Consider the following 22691-nt stretch of genomic DNA (forward strand, 5'->3'; position numbering starts at 1 on the left):
GGAGCAGGTAGACAGGTGGGAGAGATGGGCCAGCTATGTGTGACTTTCGTTCTTCTTTGCCTGCCTTTCTCCACCCTTCTTTACTCTTTCTTCCCCTTTTGTCTTTAAATAGGGTACAGATGATTCTTTTATAGAAAAGTATATTGAACATTAAAAGTGTGAGAGGCAGACAGGCCTTATGTGTGAAATCTAGGGTCAGGCCTCTAGGGTCAAATGTTTCCACATGGGCACATCATGTCAACAGGGGAAACTCCACAGATGATAGAACAGTGCTGGGTCTCTCTCTTTCTCCTCCCTCTCTCTCTCCCTCCCTCTCCCTCCCTCTCCCTCCCTCTCCCTCTCCCTTCCTCCCTCTCCCTTCCTCCCTCTCCCTCCCTCTTTCCCTCCCTCCCTCCCTCCCTCCCTCCCTCCCTCCCTCCCTCCCTCTGTCTGAAGAGAAAATAATGCAAAAAATTATTCCAGGACCAGTGCAATGGAGTGGCCAGTGTGTGAGGCCCTTGGCCACACACACACAAAATAGTAAGTGTGATAAACCTTGCTCTTTAGAAGAGACCTGCTGTATACTTGTCTCACCTCCACAGTCTTCTTCCTACTGTTTTATATAACATGTATTTCACTTCTAGTTAGTTACCAGGAAGGTTAGTTCCCCATACGCTTTTGGCAAGATTTTTATTTTTTATTTACTTATTTATTTTTGCCTCCAGTTGCAGGGGCTTGGTGCTGGCACCACTGCTCCTGGCGGCCATTTTTTCCTTTATTTGTATTTTATTAGTTTTTTTTTTTTTTTAATTTTTACACTTTATTCAGTAGGACAGAGAGTCATTGAAAGGGGAGGGAAGATAGCAAGGGAGAGAGAAAAATACCTACAGACCTGTTTTGCCGCTTGTGACGCATCCCCTCTGCAGGTAGGAAGCAGGGTCTCAAAGCCAAGTCCTTACACTTTACCGGGTGTGCTACCACCTGACCCCGAGAGCAGTTTTTTGTTTTTTTTTGTATCTGTTCAAGTTTACCTGTTTTATTAATTCGTTTTTCAAAAAGCCAGTTTGCCTATGCTCATGTTTTCTTTTTTAAAAAATATTTTAATTTTTATTTTAATGAGAGGGAGATAGATAGATACACGGAGAGAGACCAGAACACTGATCAGCTCTGGCTTATTTTATTTTATTTGGCCTCCAGGGTTATTGCTGGGGCTCGGATCCACAGGGTTATTGCTGGGGTTCGGCTCCTGGAGGCTATGTTTCCCTTTTTGTTACCCTTATTGTTACCCTTGTTGTCATTATTATTGTTGTCATTGCTGCTGTTGTTCTTGGATAGGATAGAGAGAAATGGAGAGAGGAGGGGAAGATAGAGGGGGAGAGAAAGATAGACACCTGCAGACCTGCTTCACCACCCACAAAGTGCCCCCCTCCCTACGCAGTTGGGGAGCAGGAAGCTCGAACCAGGATCCTTATGCTGGTCCCTGCGCTTTGCGCCATGTGCGGCCAACCCGCTACACCTACCGCCTGACCCCCAGCTCTGGCTTATTATGGTGGTGCTGGGGATTGAACCTGGGACCTGGGAACCTCAGTTCTGAAAGTGTTTTGCAGAACCATTATGCTGTCTCCCCAGCCCTGTGCTTATGTTTTCCAGAATATGTTTTTTGCTAGATCATTGTTTTCAGTGTTTACCTTAATTAATTGCTGTTTCCTAGTTTTAAAAGTTGTCTGATTCTTAAACTGAGTATTAGGTTCATTTGTTTCTGTATTCCTTTTTCCTTTTTTTTTTTTTAAAGAACGTTGGCATTTAAGGCCTGAGGTTTCTTCAACCCAGCTTGGGCTGTGTCCTGTAGTTTTGTGTGAAATATTTTCTGTTTCACTGCTTTAAATCAAGGCAATTTTTTAAAAAGTTTTATTTCTTCCTCTTTTTTTATTGTTGTAGTTATTATTGTTGTTGTTGATGTCGTCATTGTTGGATAGGACAGAGAGAAATGGAGAGAGGAGGGGAAGACAGAGAGGGGGAGAGAAAGATAGACACCTGCAGACCTACTTCACCACTTGTGAGGTAACTCCCCTGCAGGTGGGGAGCCGGGGGCTTGAACTGGGATTCTTATGCTGGTCCTTTCGCTTGGCACCACGTGCACTTAACCTGCTGCACTACTGCTAGACTTCCATCAAGGCTAACTTTTAATTTTAATTTTTTTTCTGTCATTCATTTTTTCTCAATCCTCACTTTCTTCATCTAATGTTGTTCCCTTCTAAACAAAGTATCATAAGCTCACTGTATTTTCATCTAGTCTCTATTCAACTCCCAAGAATTCTTGGCTCACAGTTGTTTAGTTATCTTGTGACTCATTGCACACACACCTCTGTAGTGGTCTCCCCTTCTTTCTAAATGATGTTGTTTCACCTTATCAAATGGCCTCTTTATTCTGCTGAGTGCTCAGGGTCTTGCTTCATACTGCCACTCTGCCTTTTCATGGGTTTGCATTTGTCTGGTATTTCTTACCCATTTACTTTCAGCCTTCCTCTCTTAATCCTGAGTGTGCTTACTGTAAACTGTGAATCACTAAGTTTCACTTTTTTTTTCTTTTTTAATATTTTTTTGGATAGGACAGAGAGAAATGGAGAGAAGAGGGGAAGACAGAGAGGGGGAGAGAAAGACAGACACTTGCAGTCCTGCTTCACCGCTTGTGAAGCGACTCTCCTGTAGGTGGGGAGCCAGGGGCTCGAACCAGGATCCTTATGCCAGTCCTTGCGCTTTGTGCCACATGCACTTAACCCACTGCACTACCACCCTACTCCCAAAGTTTCACTTTTCTACCTCAGTCTCTCTAAGTCTTATCTTTTAATGGCAGAGTTTAATCCACTGATTTTTAGTGTATTAACCAGCGAATTTGATTATATTTATCCACCTTGTTTGATAGCAGATAGATGTCTTCTTTATTCTGTCCTGTTGGTGCTCAGAATATACTAAAATGTACTCAAATTTCAGTCTTGACAAACTGTATTTACAATGTCAGAAGGTGTTGCAAGTGAAAATGACTAGTAGCCCAGAGGATTGGAACTCAGGCCAGGAAACAAGACTGAACAAACACATTGGCAGCATCTGCCCTTTTAGTCAGGTTCCTCCTAAGAAAACAGAACCAACAGGCTAGAGAGAATGAGAGTCAGAGGGAAGTGGGGAGATTCGTTTGATTGAAAACATTGGCAAGAGGATTGTTGGAACTGGTAAGAGCAGGCCAGCAGACAGGAAAGTCAGATAAGAGCTGACTTGGCAGCCTTGAGCCCCAAACCTGCAGGCTGGAAGCTCAGGCAGAGTTTCTATGTTACAGACCTGGGGGGATCGTGAGTGGTGGTGGTTCAGAATTCCTCTTTTGGGAACTTTATTCTTAAAGGCTTCAATGGATTGGTAAAACACACCCACTGTATTGAGGGTAATCCATTTGATTTGTGATCTTAATGTTAATATCATCCAAGAAAATGCCTTCTCAGGGGCTTGCTGGTGGTGTACCTGGGTGAGAATATATCTTGCCATATGCAAGGACCTGGGTTCAAGACCCTGGTCCCCCACCTGCAAGGGAGAAGTTTCAGGAGTCAGGAAGTAGGTCTGCCAGTATCTGTCTTTTGAAACTCTTACCTTCCTTTCCCCTCTAAATTTCTCTGTTAGCTGATAAATAAATAAATAAATAAATAAAGGGAAAAAATGGCCACTAGGAGCAGTAGATTCCTAGTCAGGCATTGAGCCCCAGAAGTAACCTTGGTGGTAATTTAAAAAAAAGAAAGAAAGAAAGAAAGAAGATAGAAGACAAAAGAAGAAACCTTCTCAGTAACATTCAAACTGACGTTTGACCCAGCTACTGGGCACTGTCCCCTGGCAAAATAGACACATAAATCATCTGCCTTAGCAAAAGGTGACTTCGTGTGACTGTATAATGTCTGAAGCAGACAACTAAGCCCAAACACAGCCAGCCCTCAAGGATCTAGCATCAGGGGACCACCACAGCGGGAGTCCTTTGTTGCCTTGAGAAAAGAACAAATCTAAGCTCTCTGTCCTTTCCTGAGACCAGAATCTGTTCCTTGGGATGTGTCTTGTTTTTTTCTTGTTTTCTTCCACTAGAACTTCAGGTTGCAGACCTCAGTGGAAACCTGTTTCGTTCTTCTTCTTATCTGAGTCTGCTGGGCTGTTTGCCCTGGGGTTAGGAGTGGTGATCCCATCATCTCCCTTGCTTGGGTGACCTTCACAAAGCCTTCATAAATAACATGCCTTTCTCTGTCCTGCTGCTTCTGTGTTGATGAGAGATCTGAGTCTAGATTATTCCAGATAGCAGTGGGCTGGATTCCTTTTATCTGGGAACCAGGAGCCACAGAAGGCTTGTGTTAGCCCTTTGCAGTCCAGCATGAGTCTTCAGATTAGTCTACTGATTAATTCTACCAGCATGACTGTGATTTAGTTAAGATTTTTTTACTACAAATTCTTTTTTTAAATTATCTGTATTTATTTACTGGATAGAGACAGTCAGAAATTGAGAGGAAAGGGAAAGCTAGAAAGGGAGAGAGAGAGAGAGAGAGAGAGAGACATCTGCAGCCCTACTTCACCACTTGGAAAGCTTTCCCCTGCAGGTGGGGACTGAGGCCTTGAACCTGTCTCCTTGTACATTGTAACATGTGCTCAACCAGGTGCACCACCACCCGGCCCTGTTACGATTTTTTTTTTTCATTTACATCTTGGTTTCTATGTAATTTACTTCATCTATTTTTTACGATGTTCTTTTCTCACTAATTTTTGGTTTTGCTTGTCTTCTTTTTTAGCTAAGATTTTAAAAAATTAATTCATTAAAATTTTAAATTGCTACCAGGGTTATTTGTTGGGGCTTGGTGCCTGAATGAGGAGTCCAGTGGCCATACCCCCTTCTCTTTCTTTATTTGATAGGATAGAAAGAAATTGAGAGGGAGAGACAGCAACATCCCTGTAGTACTTGCTGATTGTAAAACTGCCCTCCTACGGGTGGAGGTGGGTGCGAGCTCCAATCTGGGCCCTTGCGCGTGTGCGTGCGTGCGCGTGCATGTGTGTGTGCCTGTATTTAACCTGCGTGACCACCTGGCCCCCTTGTCAGTATTTTTTATGTTTCCACCAGTGAGCAAGTTAGTTAGACTGGGGATGGCGATTCCACGTGGTCAAGCACACTAGTGCCCTGTGTGTTGGTTCTGCCTTGATTAAGACAGAAACCTCAGCTCCTAGCAGTTATGTGAATGCCTGACTTCCTGGGTCTCACTTATTTCCTGTCCGACACAGAGACAGGCAGGTGCCTTTTTTTTTTTTTTTTTTTTTTTTGGCATCAAACTGTTAGGAAGACTGAATTAGATAAGGACAGTTCTTGCAGCACACATACCAACAGAGATAAGGACTGGCAGTTTTAATGATCCACTTTCTGTTTGTATTTCTTTTCTGTGTACTCATTTCTAAGATATTTTTTTAAGAAACAAAAAGTCAGGTCCTAGATAACCAAATCGAATCCCCTTTACCAGTAATTTCTGTTCATATCATCTAGCCTGGGCTTTTTTTTTTTTTTTTGTCCAGTAAGAAATTTTCAACTTCTGTTACGAAACAGACCAGTGGAAGCCAACTCCAGAGGAAAGAAAGCCTTATTTGCTTTCAATCACAGAGGCTAAAATGACAACCCAAATAGCTCAGCGACAGCATGAGCTCAGCTCTGGGCTTAGAGAATGTGGTGCTGAGTTGCTATCAGGTAAATCTCACTCTGAGGGAAGCTGGGCTCCTGCATGCTATTCCCTGACTTGGGACTGCTGGAAAAGTCCTGAGCGGACTCACTGTCATTTCTGCCCAGCGTCACCTCCTGATTGCTAAGATTATTGTCCCAAGTGTTAACCACTCTCCAGATTGCAAGACCCGTGCTTCTGTGCCCACCTTTCTCTGTCCACTGATGAAGGGGGTTAATTAGCAGATCACTTTCATGAAGCCACTGAGTTGTTTCTGAATCTCCCTCCACTTGACTGAGGTTCAGATCCTGAGTTTTCTCTCTTTCTCTTTCCTCCCCACTGTAATTTAGTAACTAAAAGCAGGGATACTGTGATTTCCAAAATAACCCAGAGTGAACCTTTGCCCCATCCTAGAACCTCTTTGACAGCAAAATCGACTTTCATCTGTTCCTTTGGCTGGTGGGATTTTGAAGATTCACTGGCTTTGAACAATGTCTCCAGCCCGTCTTCCGGTTCTGCTGATGGAGTCTAGATCTGGCCCTTGGGAGTGTCTTTCTCACACAGAGACAGACATTGAATCTCTGACAGGGGTTAGCCCTGCCTAGAGAAGTATTCCAATTCCAGCTGCCCTAACCACCCAGGGACTTTGTTGGTTCCCTTAGAAAGTAATGTCCTATCTGCTGATAGTGAAGTAGGAGAGTGTAGGAGTCTGAGGAAGAGGTCTTAAGCATTTGCAATTCTCATTTCTGCCTGAAAATAAATAAATAAATAAATAAATAAATAAATAAATAAGCCATACTACTTGTACAAAGGCTGGGCTCATTCTGCTGCCTCCTCTGCCCAAATCTTCTGGGCTGGGCTTTGCACAATGTATTTGTTCTCTGACCCCAAGTGCACCATTCTCCCTGCAGGGTTTAGGGGGAGAGGAGAACCCTGTTTTTGCTTCAGCTATTGCTTCCAGGGCTGCCTTCAGTGCTCCTGCTCTTACCCCACTGAAGAGCTTGTTGTGATGATCATCCCATTATATAGTTACACACTCCCAAGGGGTGAGAAGGAGTCTCACTCAACTAGTTTCTGCTACCCCAGGGTCAGTGATCTTGGACTTGGGAGTGTGCCCTGTGCCTGCAGATAGTTAATTAGAGGTGGCAGGAAAGCATGCCTCGCCTGGTGTTCTGCAGAGGAGATGGGCACAAAGTAGGGGAAACTCGACCCAAAGCTTCTCCGAAGGGTAGTGGAAGGCGAATGAATGACAGAAGGAGGGAAGATTTTACAGCCTATTGGTCATTCCCAAGGAGAACCAGGCAATTGATTGTGATGTTATTCTGGTAATTTATGTGAACTAGAACAGACATGCCAGAGCTGGTTGGTAGGTCAGAGTTAGGGAAAAAAAAAACAGCCCTGAGCACCTTCTACACACACACACACACACACACACACACACACACACACACACGCCACCACATTCCTGCAAGGAACCTGTTTTGCAAGTTTTGCTGGTCAAAAGCAGGAAGGGGATCACTGGAGAGCAGAATGGAAAAGCCTCTGAAGTATCCATTGAACATTTCTTAAAGCCCTGGTTTTCAGTGTAACTTTATCCCACAGGGAGAAACACATGTGCCCCTGGAGGTGGTGCTCGCACCCATTAAGTGCATTGTTAGACAGGGAGGGGCAGATTAACGGATGCCTATAATTTTGATCATTGTTTGCTTCAAAACAGCTCCGGCTTTGAAAATGAAGCCATCCTCCTTGGCTGCTGTTCTGCCAACAGCACAGATTATGACCATGCCGGGGGGACCCAGGGCCCCTCAAAAGGTTTCATTAATGAACAGTTTCAGAGGATTGTTTAAGTCTTTTGCCCGAAAGGTACCACTGGCATGCAGGCAGGTGGGGTTAGGGTTTCCATGGAGATGGATGATGTCATGCTTGAAAGAGCATGTCAAGGCAGCCTTTTTAACAAGTAGCTACTCAGAGAGTCCTATAGGCTGGAAGTGAGCTTTATGCAAATGACAAGACTTTCACAGGGAGGAGGGAAAAAAAGAAAAAAAAAACTGCAAAAGAAAACAGTAGCAGCATGGAGGGGGGTTCACCTGACAGCCCCGGAGGGTGACCCTGGCATCTTTTCTAGAAGAAAACTCACAGAAGGCGAATCGGATTTTCAACGTTCAGGGTCCTCTCACCTGTGGAGTCCTGGGTCCAGGTAAATATGAGATTCCCCCCTCCCCTTTCTGAGTTTGTGCCAGAAATTATCTGGGAGCGTTGAGGTCTGTTTCTCTGCATTGTTCTCTTGGCAGGAAGAACTGAATTAATAGCAAAGCTTTCCCACCCTGTGTTCGTGCTCTGGAGCTGCTTTTCCAGCGTTTTCTTATTGAATGAACTGAGATTTTTGAATAGAGCTAAAAAAAAAAAGTGATGTGTTATGCGTTATGCTGATTGTACCCTGTGAATAATGCCATAAAAATGCCACAGATAAGGGGTTACAAGGATGATCTGAAATGGAGATGCTGTGTTTATGTGTTTGTGGATTATTCCCAGATGTTGTACTCTTGCTTTCTGTTTTCCCCCCAACACTTAGAACAGGCATGAAATTGGGACTACATGTATTTCTGAATTTCCAACTCGTAAAATGCAAACATAAAAAAAAAATCCATGGACGATCACAGAAACAGCCAAGTGTATGATCACTGCATCCTCCCCCCCCCCCCCCCGCCCCCGACGTGTGTCTGTACTTTTCTCACGGAGGCATTTTACCAGACTAGAAAATATCCTGTTTGTGACAGCAGAGTTTCTGGACTTTTGAGAAGCAGGACTTCTAAGTGCTAAGAAGACAGATAAAGGCTGATAGGGTGGGGAGAAACGGCTGATAAAAGTAGTTTTTTTGTTTGTGTTTTTATTTATTTATTATTTATTTATTTATTCCCTTTTGTTGCCCTTGTTGTTTTATTGTTGTAGTTATTATTGTTGTTGCTGTTGGATAGGACAGAGAGAAATGGAGAGAGGAGGGGGAAGACAGAGAGAGGGAGAGAAAGACAGACACCTGCAGACCTGCTTCACCGCCTGTGAAGCGACTCCCCTGCAGGTGGGGAGCCAGGGCTTGAACCGGGATCCTTATGCCGGTCCTTGTGCTTTGCGCCACCTGCGCTTAACCCACTGTGCTACAGCCGGACTCCCCAAAAGTAGTTTTTTTAAGCATACTTTTAAAAGGGGAAGCCTCATTGACAGTGTGTGTGTGTGTTTGGGGAGGGCAAGCAGGTGAGGGTTCTGTTTGCTTCAGTTACTGGTAGGACTGAGTCAACAGTCTTGCCTGTGATCAGGACTTGATAACAGCCATTAAAGGTAGCTGGAAATCTGAAAAGTTGACTGAAAGGGGTTAGCTTGGGGCCAGCAGACTGTGGCTTGACTAGGGAGGTTCCACCACACCTCAAAGGTGCTAAGAAAACCCATTGTCTCTTTTCTATAGGCTGTGAGACAAAAAACAGATTCATGGCTCATTTGGAAGTTTTAGCAAATGGCAAATGAGAACTGAGGTGTTGGAAACCCAAGCTGGGTAGGAGCCAGAGGGTAGGACTTCAATAACTTCTCATTTTTTTCTCCCGCCTCCAGGGTCATCATTGGGGCTCGGAACCTGCATTACAAATCCGCTGCTCCTGGCAGCCATTTTTCCCGTTTTGTTGCCCCTGTTGTTGTTGTTATTGTTGTTGGATAGGACAGAGAGAAATGGAGAGAGGAGGGGAAGACAGAGAGGGGGAGAGAAAGATAGACACCTGCAGACCTGCTTCACCGCTTGTGAAGCAACACAGGTGGGGAGCCTGGGGCTTGAACCGGGATCCTTGACCCGGTCCTTTTGCACTTTGCGCCATGTGCGCTTAACCTGCTGCGCTATCACCTGCCCCCCCCCCCCCCCCCCGATAACTTTTAAATTCAGCCTCGTGTATGAAAATGAGAACCTTCTGAACACTTACACTAACTTTACACTGGCACCCATGTTAGTATTTCATGCTTGCACCACAACCTTTACTGCAGAAGGGTTGAGTGGCCAAGAAGCCGGTCTCAAGATGCCTGGGCTTGGAGTCCTGGCTCTGCTTCTTATTTCCTGTGTAACTTTGGGAAGAAGCGGGTGGTGCCTTACCTCAGTTTTCTCCTCAATAAAATGGGCGTGAAAATGACAGCATGGCGAGAATGAATGACTGAATGACGAAAATCTGCCTGCCTCATGTCTGCCATTGTGTGTGCCTTACTACCCTGAACTTAATGTGAAATGTGTTCACTGGCCTTAGTTCATCTTAACGGGGGGGGGGGGGGGATTAACTGAGACTGTCCAGATGAAGAGTCCAGGGCTCAGAGAAATAGTGACATTCATAATGCAGTGTACAGTCCTCCATTTCCTGTATTTTCTTCTTACTTCAAGGGCCGGGGGGGGGGGGGAGTAATGGGCAACTCAAATAATTTCCAGCAACAACTTTTATTATTTTTTTTCCTAGAAGCTAATTAAATGTTGAAATGCTCACTGTGTCAAAGGATCTGGGCTGCTTGTGTTTTCTTTTTTTTTTTTTTTTATTGCTCGTGTTGGTGATAGTTTTTCCATTTAAATCACAGAAATGGTGCATTTGCTTTTTTACTGGCATCTGTGGAGAGGAGCTCCTATCACTTCACAGACTGAGCTTTCAATCTTTGTTTGTTTCTATTATCTTTATTTATTTATTGGATAGAGACAGCCAGAAACTCTAAGGGAAGGGGAGATAGAGAGCGAGAGAGGCAGAGAGACACCTGCAGCCTTGCTTGACCACTTATGAAGCTTCCTCCTGCAGGTGGGGACCAGGGGCTTGAACCTGGGTCCTTGTACACTGTAACATGTGTGCTCTACCAGCTGTGCCACCACCTACCCCCTGCGTTTTCAATATTATTCACTACCCCAGTTTCTAGGTCCTGTGAGAAGAGTCTGGCTTTGCTCTCCACAGGTGTCCTGGGCAGGAAACTGAGTCACCAAAGGGCTGTGGGAACCGCCCTGGGCATGGGGGTTGGGCACCGTGGCCTTCACTCTTTTTGTATTCTAAACCTTGGCACAACCTTCTTCTGTCTGCCAAACAGCCCATAATTATCCACTGCATCCATTGTATGCAAGAGACAAATATGTTTTTCATTGTGCTATTTTTAGCAGCAATGCTCCTGGTCAGGGAAAGCACTCTTAGTCGTGGTGTTTTTTTTTCTAATGGCTTTTGCGAGGTTGCCACGTCAGGCTATTCAGAACTGTTCAGATTCCACATTTCCGGAAGAAGGAGGCTCTTAGAATATTGGGTGGGTCTGTCGAGTGGGATTGAAAAGACATTCTGGTCTCAGAAGAGAACAATCTGTCATAGACAAAGTTTAGCCTGATTAAATAGCACCATGTGAATGGCATCAGGCTGCCCTGCAGACTCTACTTCACTCTGGTCTGGGGGATCCTGGGAATGACTGAATATCTCAAGGGCAGATCTGGAAGCAAATATTTGCTTCATTCAACATTACAGTTGCAAATATGGCAGTAATAGGGTAACAAGTTCAAGGTAGAAGAAAGTCGTGAATTTTAGTCACCACTGGGTTTAAAATTCCAAATAGGTTCAGAATCTCTAATGAATACCTGTATTCATTTTAAACCCACAGACCCTGTTAGACAAGTCTGTTCAGGCTTTATATTGCACTTCACTTGAGTTTTTTTTTTTTTTTTTTTTTGCCTCCAGGGTTGTCTTCTTGGGGGCTCGGTGCCTGCACTATGAAGCCACTGCTCCTGTGACCATTTTTTTGTTGTTGGATAGGACAGAAAGAAATTGAGTGGAGGAGATAGAGAGGAGAGAAAAATAGACACCTGTAGATCTGTTTCACTGCTTGTGCTGTGACCCCCCTGTAGGTGGGGAGCCAGGGGCTGAAACTGGGATCCTTACGCTGGTCCCTGCACTTTGCCCTATGTGCACTTAACCTGATGCACCACCACCCAGCCCCCACACTTGATATTTTTCTTGTACCATTTGGAGATAAATCTTGGCTAGTAAGTAGTGATTACATCAAGAAGTGATTTGCAAGGTAGTGGCTTTTATTTTTTACTTTTTTATTTATTTATTTTATTTATTTATTTTTTTGTTTTTTTTTTTTTTTTTCCTCCTCCAGGGTTTATGCTGGGCTCGGTGCCTGCACCATGAATCCACCGCTCCTGGAGGCCATTTTTTTCCCCCTTTTGTTGCCCTTGTTGTAAGCTTCCTTGTCGTTGTGGTTATTATTATTGCCCTTGTTGTGGCAATTCGTTGTTGGATAGGACAGAGAGAAATGGAGAGAGGAGGGGAAGACAGAGAAGGGGAGAGAAAGATAGATACCTGCAGACCTGCTTCACCGCCTGTGAAGCGACTCCCCTGCAGGTGGGGAGCCGGGGGCTCGAACCGGGATCCTTATGCCGGCTCCTGCGCTTTGCACCACATACGCTTAACCCACTGCGCCACCGCCCGACCCCCTTTTACTTTTTTATTTTATCTTATTTTCATTTTTTTAGATAGGGGTAGAGTGGGAGAAAGTAAAGGAGACCAGAACACTGAAGCTTCCCTCAATGCAGTGAGAGCCAGACTTGAACCTGGGTTGTACAGGTGGTGGGTTTGACAAAGGTGTTTTGTCAGTTGATTGTCTGGCTTTGAAGCCTATGTCCTTCTCTTACTTTTTCTATTGAGGAATATCTGTAGAAATCTATTCACATTGCAAATAAAACTTAGCATCTGGGTTTGCAAAGCCTTTAAATAGAGGAATTAGGAATTGGTGATCTTTAAATATTTTCCCCCCCTCTCTTTTAAGGACTTTTTTTTAAAACCTTCCCTGGAAATGTGTAGAGAAAGGCAGAAAATGGAAATGCACTTCCTGGGGCAGGTCGTTGGGAGGTCAGAGATCAGGAAGTCCAGAGTTAATTTCTTCTAAAGGAGAAAGAAAGCTCATGCCTTTGACCTGGCTGAGCATCAATTTAACTAGACTCAAAACTATCCTCTTAGAAAGCTTTTGGGGAGTTCCTAAAAAATTGGTTTATTTCAGCCAAATCATCCAGGATAATGGGCCCTTTTTCTTCAAGTGTGTGGCCTCAGACTAGGAGGGTTGCTTTTCTCCTCAGCAATCCACTTTTTCTTAAGCTGAGCAAATGGAATTTTAGTGGAAGTCAACATCCATCGGGGAACCTGAGTTGTGGATCTTTTTTTACTTTATCTTAATTAAAAATTGCAATCAGGCTTAGCTTATGAAGTTTGACTCTTGCATTATCTCTTGTGACGTTTCCTCTTGAGTCCTTCCGAGGTCATTTATCTTCTCGGGTACCTTATGATGTAGTTTTTGCAGTTAACTCTTAGCTGTTGGTAAGAACAAACAAACCAGGGGACAAGGGTTTTTGCTTTCGTTTTTTCATTCTGGAAGCATAGGATCTAGGTCAGCAGGATTCTGAAGTGACTCAGTCTGTTATCCCTGATTAACCCAACACCACACAGCCTCCTTGGTCTACAGTGACTAGTGCGTGACACCTGGAACATTGGGACCTGTGGGCATTGGGGACCTAGTGGAAGCCATGAGAGGAGCTGGGAGGAGCTTTAGCCCAGTGACAGGAAGTCCTGCTGCCTTTCCTCCAGACAATGGACTTAAAGGCAGCAGAAAGAATTTTCAGCCAATGTAAAATGTCACACACTTTGGAAATGCCTTTTCTACAAGGACTACAGAAAGGAATGGATAACTGACTTTAAAAAGTGATCTCAGAATGGGGCCGGGTGGTGGCACGCCTGGTTGAGCTCAGTGTTACAATGCGCAAGGATCCAGGTTCGAGCCCTGTTTCCCACCTGCAGGGGGGAAGCTTTGCGAGTGGTGAAGCAGTGTTGCAGGGGTCTCTCGGCCTCTCTCTTTCTTTCTCTATCACCCCCTTCCCTCTCAATTCTGGCTGTCTCTATCCAATAAATAAAAAATATTGATAATATTTTTTAAAAAATAGTGTCAGTCCAGCCAGGTCAAAGGAAAGACACGTGTGAGTTTTTGTGGCTTTTCATGATCAACGTTTATATGGTGGTGATTTCACTTCATTGCAGTGGAACTTTTTTTTTAAAAAAGATTTGTTTACTTTATGAGAAAGAGAGCAGCCACTTCAGCATCTACTATGCCAGGGCTCGAACCCAGGGTCATACACATAAGTCCTGTTCTTGACCTGTTGGGCAGCTCCCCAGTTATTGCATGGAGCGTTCCTCTCTCTCTCTCTCTCTCTCTCTCCCCGCCTCCACTGTCTGTCTGTCTCTCTCTCTTCAGTGCAACACTAGTAAATTGAACCCAGGGTCTCACATGCTTTGGGGACCATTGCTGAGTGGCCTACCCAGCCTAATTGTTCTGTTCTTTAGTTTAGAGAGAGAGAGAGAGAGAGAGAAGAAGGACTAGAGAGAAGAGATACCACAACACCACTCCATCACCTCCTGAGCTCCCCCAGTGCACCCGTGGTATTCCCATGTGCTGCCAGGGTTCGAGCCAAGCCTTCACACATGCAAAAGCTCCCACTTGATGGGATGAGGTTTGCCCAGGCCCCTGTGTGCAGCTCTTTGCTTCTTTTTAGTTTGTGATTACACTGCACCCCACTGCGGTTGTACACCATGGGAGTCCTTTGGTTCCACTGCGGCCACTCACAGGCAAAGCAGGTTCCCCCCTCACACATTCCCGGAGGGCTGGGGGGAGGTGGCTGAGAAAAGGTTTAAGTAAATCCGGGGTGATTTTCAGACTTTGACATGAAGAGTATACGTAAACAGGGTTCAGGAAAGTGGCTTGGTGGTGTGCCTGTATTCTAGACCCTAAGTTTGATCCCTGGCCTCAGTCCCTTCTAGATGGACTGTTTGTTTGCTTGGGTTTGGTTTGGTTGTTTTTATTTAATTGGTAATTTTCAAGGTTATAAGATAATTGGGCTATAATTGCATGCTACTCCCACCACCAAAGTTCTCTGTCCCCATCCCCCTTTCTGTGGTAACCACTATAATTCTCCCAAGGTCATAGATAAGTGTTGACGTATATATGTGTGTGTCCATTTTCACAGCTCTGTGGCCTGGCCTTCACCTCCTATCTAAGGCACACCTACAACTATACATCTTCTAGGTGTCCTTCCTTTTTCTTCTTTTCTCTCAGATAAGAGAAACAGCATCTGACTTCCTCGGGTGTTCTCTAGATTCTCTTCCCTGGTATAAAAACAGGTTCCTGGACACAAACGTTCTGGGTCCCAGTGGAACTGGAGAGGAATTTTTTCCCCCTACTCTGTTTCAGTTTTGCATAAAGAAAGGTAGCACGAATTCGAGTTTTTCTTTTAAAGATTAATATTGTTATTAGCAAGAGAAAGAGAGCCAGGGAATCACTTTTGCATATTTGATATAATTGATTGAACTCAGGACCTCATGCAGCTGAGGCAGTTGTGTTCATTATGAGACTGCAGAAGAAGAGGCCAGGCAGTGGTCCACCCAGTGGAGTGCACACATCAATAGCCTAAAGACCCGGGTTCAAGCCCCCCACTTCCTACTGGTAAGAGAAGCAGTGAAACTGGTCTTCAGGTGTCTATTTTTCTTTCTCCTTTTCTATCTCCCCCTCCTCTCTCAATTTCTTTCTGTTCTATCAGATAAAATAGAAAGAAAGAAACAAACAAAAAAAAATGGCCATCTCGAGCTATGGATTCATAATGCTGGCACTGAGCCTTATCAATAATCCTGGTGGAAAAACGAACAAACAAGCAAAAACAACAACAAATACTGCAGAAGAAAGGGCTGTGGAGACAGCAGAATGAGCATGAAAGTGACTTTTCTGGTTGAGGCTCTGAGCACCTATGCTCAGTCCCCAGCACCACTGTAAGCCGGAGCCGAGAAGTGCACTGGTAAAAAGGGAAGAACAAGCTTGAAAAAGAAAATGGCTCCTACTCCTACTGTTGTCTCATAGTGGACAATTTTTCAGTTTCTTCTTTGTGTGTGTGTAGGGGGAGATGTATATATTGAGGATGGCGAGAAATGCATCAATTCTGACCTAAAGCTCATTTTTCTTCAGAGTGGTGATAGTAGTGAACTCAAAATATATCAGCGTGGCCCCTTTAATGGCTGTTTCCATTGCTTTTTTTTTTGTTTCTTTCTCTCCCCACTATGAACAACACTGCAGTGACCTGTCTGTCTGTCCATGTGCCAGCAGGTCTGAAGAGTGCATTCTTAGATGTTTACGATGACTAGCTTACGGGGATTACTAGTGTTGAAAGGTTATTACCCAAGTCTCTTGCAAAAAGACTGGCCAGTTTTGCTGTCACGGAGAATGACTGAGCATATATGCTAGCACGTTCAGGCACAGCAGTTCACTGCAGGCAGGATTACATAGGAAACAAGGACTCTGTGAGCCCTACCCCACTAGGGACAGATAGACACAGGATGGGAGTATGGATCGACCTGCCAATATCCACGTCCAGCAGAGAAGCAATTACAGAAACCAGAACTCCCACCTTCTGTGCCCCATAAAGAATTTTGGTCGATACTTCCAGAGGAGGAGAAATGATAGGGATAGGTTGACCAGAGGACTCTGAACTCCGATTCCATGGGGATCCAGAGAGAGAAGAGGAAGGGCATTCAGAAGTAGTAAAAGGTGACTTAAAAAGGAAGAGAAGGTAGTACCATAGAAAAATGTGTGTATATATATATATATATATATATATATATATATATATATATATATATACCCATATCTGTGACCCTGGGAGAGAACTACTGCGGTTTCCAATGGAGGGAGTAGGGACACAGAACTCTGGAGTGGAATTATACCCTTAGTTATCTCATAATTTTGTAAATAAATATGAAATCACTAATAATTTTTTAAATTTCCTTCTTGGAGGATTAATGTTTTACATGCGACAGTAAATACAATAGTTTGTACATGCATAACATTTCTCAGTTTTCCACAGAACCATGTAACCCCCACTAGCTCCTCTGTCATCCTTTTTGGACCTATGCTCCCCACCCCCACCCACCCGAATCTTACTTTGGTACAATATACCAACTCCAGTTCAGGTTCTACTTATGTTTTCTCTTCTGCCTGTGAAGCGACTCCTCTGCAGGTGGGGACCCTGGGGCTCGAACCTGAATCCTTACACCGGTCCTGTGCTTCGTGGCACGTGCGCTTAACCTGATGCGCTACCGCCCGACCCCCATGTTTTCTCTTCTGATCTTGTTTTTCAACTTCTGCCTGAGAGTGAGATCATCCCATATTCATCCTTCTGTTTCTGACTTATTTCACTTAACATGATTTCTTCAAGCTTCATCCAAGGTGGGTTGAAAACAGTGAAGTCACCATTTTTAATAAACGAGTAGTATTCCATTGTGTATATAGACCACAGTTTGCTCAGCCACTCATCTGTTGTTGGACACCTGGGTTGCTTCCAGGTTTTTCACTAATAAATTATTTTTTTAAAAGCAGGAAGTGAGACATTTTATATGATTGTGCAGAACTGGTGCCAAACCAACCAGGGCCCACCAGGTGAACGTTCACAGGGAGAGGCCTTCTGGAATATTCCCAAGCCCTCAGAGAACCTACCCTCCCAAGCTTTCTTTTCACTCTTACTTACTTTTGCACTATTTCTACCTTAGGACTTACTTGTTTTTTATTTACTTAGAAAGGGAGACATTAACAAAACCATAGGCTAAGAGGGGCACAACTACACACAATTCCCAGCACCAGATCTCCGTATCCCGTCCCCTCCCCTGATAGCTTTCCTATTCCTTATCCCTCTGGGAGTGTGGACCCAAAGTCATTGTGGGATGCAGAAGGTGGAGGGTCTGGCTTCTGTAATTGCTTCCCCGCTGAGCATGGCTGTTCCATGGTCGATCCATAACACAGCCTGCCTCTCTCATTCCTTAGTGGGATGGGGCTCTGGGGAAGTGGACCTCCAGGACACATTGGTGGGATTGTCTGTCTAGGGAAGTCTGGTCTGCATCATGCTAGCATCTGGAACCTGGTGGCTGAAAAGAGAGTTAACATACAAAGCCAAACAAATTGTTGACCAATCATGGACCTAAAGGCTGGAATAGTGCAGATGAAGTGTTGGGGGTGGGGTCCTCCATTTTGTGGATAGCTAATAGGTATATTTTACTTATATTCCAAAGGGCCTGTAGCTATACTAGTTGTTTTTTCTTTTTCTTTTCCTGAGCCTGAAATCTGATATGCCGGTGGATCCAATAACTTCTCTGGGGAGGTGATGTCATGACTAGAAAAGGGACAGAAAGCTGGATCAGGGAAGAGAGCAGCTCCCTAATATGGGAAAGGGGTATAAATGTTGTTGACTGTAAACACCATCGATTTGATGTGATCTGGGGGACCCATATTCAGCTTAGGAGCCTATGTGACCTCTGCATCCCTGTAGATCTGAGCTCACATTCTGTGGTCATGAGTAGGAACATTCCAAGCTGTCCCAATATTGACCCATCTTCCTCAGGTGTAGCATAGAGTATGTTGTCCACTCTCCCTTCGGAGGATGGAACATTGTCTACCATTGTTGATCCAAGTTGAGGGCAAGGTCCTATGGGAGGCCCACAAAAGGGTCTATTTTGTTGTTCCTGATAGAGATGACCGGTAACAGTGGAGAGAGGGATTTATTTGAGGTCTAGGCCCATCATGTCTGTTTGGGAATCTCAGGACTCCTGAATAGGGCCCCAGCTGATGGGGTTGCCTGATAGTGACTAGCGAGTCATCATTAAAGTATGCCAGTCTCTTGCCCTTATTCAGCTTTTGCAGTCCTTGCTTGGCTAAGGTTAGCTTTGGAGTGAGTGAGAGAACTGTAATAGGAAGTAGGTGAGGAAGGTATCTAAATCTAAGTAGACACTATTTCATTATGAACTTGATGCTGACTCACTACAAACTATTGTGTACTTTTCCTTTCAGGTATATATTTTGCCCTAATTTATGGATACATGCGAACATATGCCTTAATGGGACCTGGTCTATATCTGGGTTTTGGGACTTTGTTAGGAAGTGAACTTCCAGGAATGGAATTAGAGAATCCTATGAAAGGAAAAATCTCACCAGAGTAATGAGGGTGAAGGGTTGTCATTCCATGCCTGATGTCTCTGGACACAATCTAAAGTGAAGCATGCTGAGGCGGTACTTGTTGCATTGATTAGGTTGGGATCGGCGGGTGCAATATTATTTGGTATAACTTGAGAGAAGCATGTAGGAAAGTGAGCCCTACCCCAGAGGTTCCGAGTAATGAGGCTGAAGGGTTGACATTCCACACCTGAACTCTCTGGACACAGTCTGAAGTGAAGCATGCTGAGGTGGTACTCGTTACATTGATTAGGTTGGGATCAGCGGATGCAATATTATTTGGTATGAATTGAGAGAAGCATGTAGGAATGTGAGCCCCACCCTATGGTTCTAGGACTAGGGAAAATAAAGGCTTTATAGTGGAAATGTGAGGTTCCTGCTGTCTTAGGGTTCAAGAAGACAATAGATAGTTATAATTATCATCACATTATTTGGTAACTGGGTTAACTTTGAAAAGTCCCTTTGTTAGGATTTGCTGTATCATACACACCATCACCATAATTTATGTCCTTTGACATTATTTGTATATAGCTGTGCCACCAGTTGCTTCTGTTCTCCCTGGTCTAGGCTTTTGAGAGAGTCAACATATCAAAGACTCAGCCTATGTATTAAAAAGACTCAGTCTGTGCTTTAAAAAGTTTGAGACATACAATCAATTTTCTCCCTCTCATATTAGTTAAATAGTGATCTATATAACTACAAATTAATAGGAGTGTACATAAACACCATTCCCACCATTTTTAAAAAAAGAATGGAAAAACAAGACACAGCAATCTCTCTGTGCAGGAATGGACACATAGCTGGGTAACAGAGAAGAAGGAACACATTTACAGAGGAATTCAGGTAACAAGTTTATTCAGGTAACAAAGTTAGTTTATGAAAGGTAGGACCTTGCTTATATGAGAGAGCATATTCATTCTCTGTGTACTTATCTCTACATTAAAGCATTCTCAAATAATACATAAAACATCAGAAAGGGGGATAAAGCAGCAAGGGTGGAAGATTTTATTTTATTTTATTTTTACCAGAGTACCACTCCGTTCTGGCTTATGGTGGTGTTGAGGATTGAACCTGGGATCTTTAGTGGCTCAGATAGGAGAGACATTTTGCAGAACTATTATGCTGTCTCCCCAGTCTCAGAAGCTTTTAACTTCTGGACTTCTTCATGGTTTATATATTTTGTCAGAAATAGTAGAGAATTTTTGCCTATTATTGTCATTATTTATATCATCCTGTGAAAATTTAAGAATCAGAACAAAAGTGGTCTCCCTGGAGTGTAGCCACCAACATCACCTTTTGTTCTTCCAAGGGTGGCCTGGAGTTCCTGGGGAGACTGTGGGAGTGGTCTTCTTAAGGATTATTCCCCCCACCCCCTTTTATCCTCCTCCTTTGTGGGAACAGTTGCTTCTGAAGACTGCACTAGTCTTACCCCCAGCAGAACCTTCCTGAAACCAGTTTGTTCCAGCTGGAACCCCACCTTTCTAAATAAATGCTCTGTGGGGTTCTGAGCATTAGGTATGTTAGGATTAAATAGTGTTAAGCAGGGCCAGGCAGTGGCACACCTGGTAAAGTGTGCACGCTACAGTGTGCAAGGACCCAGGTTCAAGTCCCTGGTCCCCACCTGCAGGGGGCAAGCTTCACGAGTGGTGAAACAGGGCTACAGATGTCTCTGTCTCTCTCCTTCTCTATCGCCTCCTCTCTTCCTCTATTTCTCTCTGCCTCTATCCAATAATAAATAAATAAATAATTTTTAAAAATCCTTACTTCATTTTAAAAATTAGTGTTAAGCTATTTGAACTTTTCAGTGAAAGCAGTAAACCCCTCCTCTCCCTTTTCACCTCCTTCCTCTCCCCTTCCCTTTACCTTCCCCCTCTCCTCCCCTCTCCCTCCCCTTCCTTCCCTCTTCCTCTGTCCTATCCTCCTTTTCCCCCTCCCTCCCCCCTCTACTCCCTTCCCCTGTCATTCTCCCTGCTCCCCTTCCCCTCTCCCCTTCCTGGGCAAGGCCATCTGACCCATTGTATGAAATAACTCACTTGAGGTTCACATGAACACAGGCCTTAACTACCCACACCCATTGTCACACTCTCGGAGCTTGGTTTGGGATAAAGGATTCTTAGGTTCTTGTGTTCTCTGTAGTTACACAAGTATGATTCAGTTTCCTAATGAAAAAAAAAAAAAAAGACTTGTTTCATAGACAAATTATTTGGATTTGAAAAGGTTTTTCTTGCCTAGCAAGGTAAGTTAAGGCTAGGAGGCATACTTGAGAGGAGGCCGTTTTGATAGAAAAAGAAATACTTTCTACGCTCTGGAATCACCAAGGGCAGCTTTTGAGATTCTAGACTGTCTCTCTTTATTAATGTAGAAGCAAGCCCCTGCACTAAAACCGCACGTGTTGTCAATTTGATTTCTCCATTCTGATCTCTCTGTACAGATAAGTACACGGCTTCACAGTAATTAGACTCGTTTCTCCTTTTCCTCTTCTAAGCTACTTTTGAAACTTCACATTTTTCCCCTCTGGTAGCCTCAGTTGATACAGTATTTCAGCCCGGAGCTCACTGCCAGTATTTGCAAAAAAGGGAGTCAGGATAGGAGCAGTGCTGCTTCAAGTGGTGTCTTGGGAACAAACATATGCTTGACATTAGCAGGTTAACCTCAAAAATAATGAAGAAGAACTTTGCTTAGAAGAAAAACGGGTGAGATTGTGGCTGTGATGTGCAAAACAAGAAAGGCTGTAATCTAAGCAATTCCATTAAAGGGAATGTAATTACTGTGGCCTCGGGTGCTGGCAAGTGACTCTTAAGCCTAATTGAACCTTTTCTCTATCATTAGAAAAATGGATCAAACCTCCATGGAATAAATATAGTAGCTTTTTTCCCTCTAAATATTAAACACCATTAGCTTTTTAAGGCGTATGTATCCAAATTTCAAATGTCTTTTATGTGTAACTTCCACCACTACCAAGAGAACCAGACCCCCCCACAGTATTATTATTTACTGTAGTCCAAAAACTTTTGTACAGCCAGCTCATTAATCCTCTAACTCTCTTATGAAGGGTTGCATAGAAATAAGAAACAAGGCTCATAAGACTCTAAAGACTTGAATCTCCTCCTCCTTCTTCTCTTCTCTTCTCTCTCTCTCTGTCTCTCTCTGTGTGTGTCTCTCTCTCTTTTCCCTAATAGGACAGAGAAAGAAATTGAGAGAGGAGGAAGAGAGGGAGAAAGACTCCTGCAGACCTGCTTCTTTGCTCTTGAAGCGTCCCTCCTGTAGGTGGGGGACGGGGGCTCAAACCCAGAACCTTGCGCATAGTACTATGTGCTCTTAACCAGGTGTGCTACCGCCCAGCCCCCATGACTTGATTATTTAAGAAACAATTTTTTTTTTTGACACCGGCAGACCTGCTTCACCGCCTGTGAAGCGACTCTCCTGAAGGTGGGAAACTGGGGGCTCGAACTGGGATCCTTACGTCGGTCCTTGTGCTTTGCACCATGTGCGCTTAACCAGATGCACTACTGTCCAACTCCCTCCCCCTCAAAATTTTTTTAATTGCCACCAAGTTTATCACCGGAGCTCGGTGCCAGCACTATAAATTCATCACTCCTGTTGCCCCCCCCCCATCTTATTTGATAGGACAGACAGGGAAATTGAGAGGTGGCAAGGAGAGAGAGAGATAGACACCTGCAGATTTGCTTCACTACTCATGAAACTTCCCCACTACAGGTAGGGAGCTAAAAAAAAATTTTTTTTTTTTAGTTAACATGAGAGAAAGAACCAGAACATCACCCTGGCATGTGCAATGCCAGGGATTAAACTTTGGACATCAAGCTTTGAGGACTAATGCTCTACCCATTGCACCACCTCCCAGGCTGCCAAAGGCTTGGTTGTCTAGGTAGGAGAGGGATTTGAAAGGACACACTGGGTAGTTCTCCT

General features: G+C 44.1%; 1 protein-coding gene across 18 annotated transcripts in view; it reads left to right on the top strand.

Annotated features, from left to right (window-relative positions):
* KIAA1217 (KIAA1217 ortholog) overlaps positions 1-22691 on the top strand; it is a 362069-nt gene that overhangs the window by 31477 nt on the left and 307901 nt on the right. Inside the window, exon 1 of one of the 18 annotated variants that reach the window (XM_060192301.1) lies at positions 7561-7893. The exons of the other annotated variants lie outside the window; for them this stretch is intronic. The gene's annotated coding sequence lies outside the window, so the exon portion shown is untranslated. Of the gene's footprint in view, positions 1-7560; positions 7894-22691 lie in introns of those variants that run through there. 18 annotated transcript variants of the gene reach the window in all.

Source organism: Erinaceus europaeus, chromosome 6 (assembly GCF_950295315.1).
Source record: "Erinaceus europaeus chromosome 6, mEriEur2.1, whole genome shotgun sequence".
Taxonomy (NCBI): Eukaryota; Metazoa; Chordata; class Mammalia; order Eulipotyphla; family Erinaceidae; genus Erinaceus; species Erinaceus europaeus.